General features: G+C 59.5%; 1 pseudogene; it reads left to right on the top strand.

Annotated features, from left to right (window-relative positions):
- Positions 1–6,032: 6,032 nt before the first annotated feature.
- The window catches only part of LOC145273427 (small subunit ribosomal RNA), a 2,371-nt pseudogene continuing 903 nt past the window's right edge, over positions 6,033–7,500 (top strand).

Here is a 7,500-nt window from a genome sequence, read left to right as displayed (position 1 = left end):
CCACCTAGCCGTCGTCGTCGTCGAGCGACCGGGTATATTCAAGACGCCTCTACCGACACCACCACACCAGCGGGCAGTTTAGCGAGCTTGCCAACTCCTCTGCCTCCTCAAGCGCTTCCAGACGCCTACCGACACCACATGCTGCTGGCTGTCTGTTGTTACAATGGAATTTTAAAAAAAAAACAAACAAAAAACCCCAACTCTATTAAGATTTTCGATAGTTGGAAAATAATAATAAATTAAGATTTTCGATAGATTGAAAATAATGATAAATTGATTTTAGCAGGGCTGCTGAGTTAGCTTATAGGAGCGAGCTAAAGTAAGAAAGAAACACGCCGAAACACACCGACCGGCACCCCCGACGACGACGACGACGACGACGACGACGACCACGGGTAAACGGCGGGACTAACTGTGACTCTCTTAAGGTGTGAGGAGGCTTTGCCTCTTAAGCAAGTTTGACTGACGCCTACCGACACCGGTCAGGTCGGCGAGGCTCCCGGCGGCCCCGAGCGGGACCACAGGTTGCGGAAGGCGTCCAAGTGAGCGGCGGCGAGAGGCGGAGGCCCCCGGGGTCGACTCCGCGGCCCCCGGGTCGGTGTGCGGGCCTCCAGAGCTCGATAAAGTAGTGGTGTCGCTAGCGGTCGAGAAGGCACTTTTCGACGCCTACTGCCACCCCCACATGGCGGTAGGCGCAAAACTGGAAAATCGCCGACCAGAAATGTCGCTTCGTATAATCGACGTTTTTTTTGACCACCATTTTCAGGTGTCGGAGGTGGGTCTGGACGAATACCAACACCATTTCTGGGGTTTCACAACCGCCCGGCTTCTCCGACATATGTTGGAAAGGAGTAGCGATCGAGCGACGGGGGCTGTCGGTAGGCGGCCGCGGGTTGCATGTGTGCCCGGGACAGCACCCCCATCCAACTAAGGGGTGTCCCCCGGGGGCCAGGGGGACCTCGTCCAGGTCGGCCGGGCGCTTCCAGACGCCTACCGACACCGGTCAGGTCGGCGAGGCTCCCGGCGGCCCCGAGCGGGACCACAGGTTGCGGAAGGCGTCCAAGTGAGCGGCGGCGAGAGGCGGAGGCCCCCGGGGTCGACTCCGCGGCCCCCGGGTCGGTGTGCGGGCCTCCAGAGCTCGATAAAGTAGTGGTGTCGCTAGCGGTCGAGAAGGCACTTTTCGACGCCTACTGCCACCCCCACATGGCGGTAGGCGCAAAACTGGAAAATCGCCGACCAGAAATGTCGCTTCGTATAATCGACGTTTTTTTTGACCACCATTTTCAGGTGTCGGAGGTGGGTCTGGACGAATACCAACACCATTTCTGGGGTTTCACAACCGCCCGGCTTCTCCGACATATGTTGGAAAGGAGTAGCGATCGAGCGACGGGGGCTGTCGGTAGGCGGCCGCGGGTTGCATGTGTGCCCGGGACAGCACCCCCATCCAACTAAGGGGTGTCCCCCGGGGGCCAGGGGGACCTCGTCCAGGTCGGCCGGGCGCTTCCAGACGCCTACCGACACCGGTCAGGTCGGCGAGGCTCCCGGCGGCCCCGAGCGGGACCACAGGTTGCGGAAGGCGTCCAAGTGAGCGGCGGCGAGAGGCGGAGGCCCCCGGGGTCGACTCCGCGGCCCCCGGGTCGGTGTGCGGGCCTCCAGAGCTCGATAAAGTAGTGGTGTCGCTAGCGGTCGAGAAGGCACTTTTCGACGCCTACTGCCACCCCCACATGGCGGTAGGCGCAAAACTGGAAAATCGCCGACCAGAAATGTCGCTTCGTATAATCGACGTTTTTTTGACCACCATTTTCAGGTGTCGGAGGTGGGTCTGGACGAATACCAACACCATTTCTGGGGTTTCACAACCGCCCGGCTTCTCCGACATATGTTGGAAAGGAGTAGCGATCGAGCGACGGGGGCTGTCGGTAGGCGGCCGCGGGTTGCATGTGTGCCCGGGACAGCACCCCCATCCAACTAAGGGGTGTCCCCCGGGGGCCAGGGGGACCTCGTCCAGGTCGGCCGGGCGCTTCCAGACGCCTACCGACACCGGTCAGGTCGGCGAGGCTCCCGGCGGCCCCGAGCGGGACCACAGGTTGCGGAAGGCGTCCAAGTGAGCGGCGGCGAGAGGCGGAGGCCCCCGGGGTCGACTCCGCGGCCCCCGGGTCGGTGTGCGGGCCTCCAGAGCTCGATAAAGTAGTGGTGTCGCTAGCGGTCGAGAAGGCACTTTTCGACGCCTACTGCCACCCCCACATGGCGGTAGGCGCAAAACTGGAAAATCGCCGACCAGAAATGTCGCTTCGTATAATCGACGTTTTTTTTGACCACCATTTTCAGGTGTCGGAGGTGGGTCTGGACGAATACCAACACCATTTCTGGGGTTTCACAACCGCCCGGCTTCTCCGACATATGTTGGAAAGGAGTAGCGATCGAGCGACGGGGGCTGTCGGTAGGCGGCCGCGGGTTGCATGTGTGCCCGGGACAGCACCCCCATCCAACTAAGGGGTGTCCCCCGGGGGCCAGGGGGACCTCGTCCAGGTCGGCCGGGCGCTTCCAGACGCCTACCGACACCGGTCAGGTCGGCGAGGCTCCCGGCGGCCCCGAGCGGGACCACAGGTTGCGGAAGGCGTCCAAGTGAGCGGCGGCGAGAGGCGGAGGCCCCCGGGGTCGACTCCGCGGCCCCCGGGTCGGTGTGCGGGCCTCCAGAGCTCGATAAAGTAGTGGTGTCGCTAGCGGTCGAGAAGGCACTTTTCGACGCCTACTGCCACCCCCACATGGCGGTAGGCGCAAAACTGGAAAATCGCCGACCAGAAATGTCGCTTCGTATAATCGACGTTTTTTTTGACCACCATTTTCAGGTGTCGGAGGTGGGTCTGGACGAATACCAACACCATTTCTGGGGTTTCACAACCGCCCGGCTTCTCCGACATATGTTGGAAAGGAGTAGCGATCGAGCGACGGGGGCTGTCGGTAGGCGGCCGCGGGTTGCATGTGTGCCCGGGACAGCACCCCCATCCAACTAAGGGGTGTCCCCCGGGGGCCAGGGGGACCTCGTCCAGGTCGGCCGGGCGCTTCCAGACGCCTACCGACACCGGTCAGGTCGGCGAGGCTCCCGGCGGCCCCGAGCGGGACCACAGGTTGCGGAAGGCGTCCAAGTGAGCGGCGGCGAGAGGCGGAGGCCCCCGGGGTCGACTCCGCGGCCCCCGGGTCGGTGTGCGGGCCTCCAGAGCTCGATAAAGTAGTGGTGTCGCTAGCGGTCGAGAAGGCACTTTTCGACGCCTACTGCCACCCCCACATGGCGGTAGGTGTAAAATCGGAATAGACCGGACCAGGAATGTCGAGGGGGAAAAAAATGACAAAGTCCTGGTGTGCCTAGCCTACGAGAAGGCACTTTGCGACGCCTACCGACATCCCCATGTGGCAGTAGGCGTAAAACTGGAAAATCGCCGACCAGAAATGTCGCTTCGTATAATCGACGTTTTTTTTGACCACCATTTTCAGGTGTCGGAGGTGGGTCTGGACAAATACCAACACCATTTCTGGGGTTTTCCAGTTTGAAAGTTTTATAAAACATGTTCGGTAGGAAGCACACTTTGGTGTGTCGGTTCGTCGGAGCAGCGACTCTTTGCCTCGTGGTGGTCCGGAACGTCTCTACGGGCTTGTCGCAAAGGCGTCAGAAAGTGGCATCTCCGCCGCCTAGGGCTGTCACCGTTATCGCTGTCGCCCCGCGCTCCAACTTGTTTTGATCCGCCGCCTTCGTTCCTGCCAACCGTGCGCCCGCTCATCGTCGTTAGGTTATAATACGTGGTACGTGTGTGTGCTTCTCCGTGGACCTAGGGCTGCTCGACGTGTCGAACGATATGTTGGAACAACTAACGGCTCCTTTTCCTGGTTCCATAGTCGTCGTGGTACCCGCGTCGTCAGCCATATCTATGTCCACCATGTTTAGCCGATACGTTTGCTGCAGCTTCTGCTTCCGCCTCAGCGTTCGCCGCTCTCAGCCGCCGCTGTTGTTGCTGCCGTTCTGCCATTCAACCACTACCTGCGAATCTTTCGATGATCGGCCGAACGACCCATCGCTGTGCGACCGATAAATCCTCCGGATTAGGGAGAAACGCCGCCGCTCTCTGCCGCCGTCGAACGGAAAAACGTACATTGTAACGAACGAACGAACGAACGAACGAATTAACGAACGAGCGAACAAACAAACAAAAATAGCCGCGGGGGATGCACTATGTAGATCCTGATCCCCTTGTAACCATACGTACGTTGTTCGATGCTCTCCCGTCCTGGAAGTCGCCGCAGCAAACAGGAGGATGAGCAGCAGCAGGCGCCGCCGCCGTAACCGCCGCCTGCCTGCCGCCTCCTACTCCTGTCAGCGTCCGATCTCACAGCCGTGTGAACGTTCGCTGACACCCGATTTCTTTCCGTCTGGCAAAACCTTGGACGTCCCGCTCGCGGTACACGTGCTGCAGCGACTTCTCGTCCGACAACGCATAAGCGTCGACGTCTGCCGCCGCATCTTCTGATACGTGGACGGTGATAGCGCTAGTCCCTTCTTGCGCCACCTCCACCTTTGTTAGCGCCAAAGAAGATCGATCGAGCAGTCGTGGTCGCAGTCGATTAACCCGTTTTCACCGTCCGCAGTTCCCAAGCCGCCGATCAAGTCGTTGCTCTTCTTGTTCGTTCTTCCCATACCGTCGATTTGCACGGCTGCCGGATGAGCCATCCTCTGTCCGGCGAAGCGCTCACGTCAGTGATCGATACTTGCACCGACAGTCCTCCCGCTCGCGACTCGGTGCTCGAATCGGACTCGTTCGTTTTTATCTCGATGCGATTGTGAAAAGGGGGACCGGTCGTCAATGTCGTGTGTGTCGACGATGTTGTTCGCCCGGTCCGCCGCGTTGTTGTCGTTTTTTTTTTTTTTTTTTTTCCCCTAACGTTCGCCGTCGCACGGACGAAAGGGTGAGAAAAAAAAAAAGCTCGAAAAAGCCGCCCAAAAAAATCGGACCGAGGAGCCGCTTGCGAGAACGCGCCATGTGCACGTTGTCTCTCCTCGGTTTTCCGAGCACGAACACGACGCCGGTCGGTCGGTCGGTCGACGAAGGCGACGACGAAGGTGACGGGAAAATTTACGCCGCCGCTGCCCTGGTCCAGCTCCTCCCCGATGACGGCTGTGATGTTGACGTTGACGTTGGCGACGACGACGACGACGACGGAGACGACGACGACGACGAGACGGCATCGATGGCGACCACGATGACGACGACCTCGACGAGTTCAGTCTGCACCTTGACCTCCGATGTCCGTGTGCACTGCCGTCGTGCTGTTTGTCGTTTGTCGTATGTATCGCTGTCAAGGGTGCCGTTGTCGTTGTTGTTGTCGACGTTGTTGCTTGCTCTCTCGTCTCGGTCGGTTGGTACGTTGATGACGACGACGACGAAGAGACGACGACGACGACGAGACGGCATCGATGGCGACCACGATGACGACGACCTCGACGATTCCAGTCTGCACCTTGACCTCCGATGTCCGTGTGCACTGCCGTCGTGCTGTTTGTCGTTTGTCGTATGTATCGCTGTCAAGGGTGCCGTTGTCGATGTTGTTGTTGTCGACGCTGTCGTCTGTTCTCTCTTCTCGGCCGGCTGTGACGTGGACGTTGACGACGACGACGACGAGACGGAATCGATGGCGACCACGATGACGACGACCTCGGCGAGTTCAGTCTGCACCTTGACCCTCGATGTCCGTGTGCACTGCCGTCGTGCTGCTTGTCGTTTGTCGTATGTATCGCTGTCAAGGGTGCCGTTGTCGTTGTTGTTGTCGACGTTGGTCGCTTTCGTTCTTTGAGTCTCGGTCTCGGTCCAAGTCAGGGGAGAAACAAAAAAGAGGCCATCAGCGCGGGCAGCGCGCTTCTACTGACGGCGAACCTCCTCGAAAAACAAATAAACACGTGCCCGTCGTTGTAGTTGTCTGTCTTATGTCGGTCGGTCGGCGGTCGGTCTGTCGTTCTGTCGAAACAAAGTCCCAAATTCCAACGATACCTGGTTGATCCTGCCAGTAGTCATATGCTTGTCTCAAAGCTTAAGCCATGCAAGTGTAAGTTCACGCCACGCATTAGAACGGGCGAAACCGCGAATGGCTCAGGAACCGGACCTAATCCTCGGGACCGTATTCCTCCTCGGAGGCGATGGATAACTGTGGCAATTCTAGAGCTAATACATGTGACACAGGCCGCGATCGGTCGGCGCGCCGTCGTCGCCACGCCTCGCGCGCTGGCACCCGCGTCGGCCGTTCCGGGTCGCGGCGCTACATATTAGACTGAGACCGATGCGCGTCATTCCGTCCTCCCGTCGTCGGCGTTCCCGCTCGCGGGTCCGTTCGGTGGCGGGGCTCATAGGGCGGCGCGCTCCGCTTTGGTGACTCTGGATAACTCACTGGTCGATCGCACGAGCTTTCACGCCCGGCGACGGGTCTCTCGAGGGTCCGCCCTATCAACTGTCGACGGTCGGTTAAGTGCCTACCGTGGTTACTACGGGTAACGGGGAATCGGGGTTCGATTCCGGAGAGGGAGCATGCGAAACGGCTACCACATCCAAGGAAGGCAGCAGGCGCGCAAATTACCCACTCCCGGCACGGGGAGGTAGTGACGAAAAATAACGACGCGGGACTCTGTCGAGGCCCCGCGATCGGAATGAGTACACTTCAAATCCGTTAACGAGGACCAACCGGAGGGCAAGTCTGGTGCCAGCAGCCGCGGTAATTCCAGCTCCGGTAGCGTATATTAAAGTTGTTGCGGTTAAAAAGCTCGTAGTCCGAACTCGGGTTCGTGGTCGCGCAAGCGGCCCCGGGGCGGCGGCGCCATCGTCCGTCGTTGACTTTGGTCGTCCGTTCGCATTCCCGGCCCTTTCCGCCGGTGTCAACCGCTAGCATACCCGCCACGCGGTCCTGCCGGCGAGGTGGACGAGGAGGTCGTGATCGGGATCCGGGAAAAAAAAAACAAGTGGTCGTCGGTTCGGTTCCGGGAGTAGTCTAACGGGGGGGTGCTACGTGTGTGTGTTTGGGTGTGTTCATTCGCATCCCCGCACTCTGACCCCCGCGCTTCTCTCCCTCTCCCTTTCCGCGCGTTCCTCTTTTTTTTTGAACCCCCCGGTCCGCTCCGAGTCCCTGCTTCGTGTCTTGTCTGCGCGCGTGTTGCGGTCGGCGGTTTCTCCTCCAAGGGTGCTCTTAACCGAGTGTCCGCGGCGGCCGGTACGTTCACTTTGAAAAAATTAGAGTGCTCAGAGCGGGCTGTTCAAGCTTGCATACGATAAGCATGGAATGATGGAAGAGGGCCTCGTCTACGTCTGTCGGTCTCCGTCTACGGCGAGGCAATGATCGAAGGGAGCGGTCGGGGCCACTCGTATTGCGACGTTAGAGGTGAAATTCTTGGATCGTCGCAAGACGAACTGCAGCGATGGCGTGTGGCAAGCACGTTTTCCTCGATCAAGAGCGAAAGTCGGAGGTTCG

The sequence above is a fragment of the Euprymna scolopes genome, unplaced genomic scaffold (assembly GCF_053919585.1).
Source record: "Euprymna scolopes isolate OS-2025 unplaced genomic scaffold, ASM5391958v1 sca1, whole genome shotgun sequence".
Taxonomy (NCBI): domain Eukaryota; kingdom Metazoa; phylum Mollusca; class Cephalopoda; order Sepiida; family Sepiolidae; genus Euprymna; species Euprymna scolopes.
This window is presented reverse-complemented; position numbering and strand designations above follow the sequence as displayed.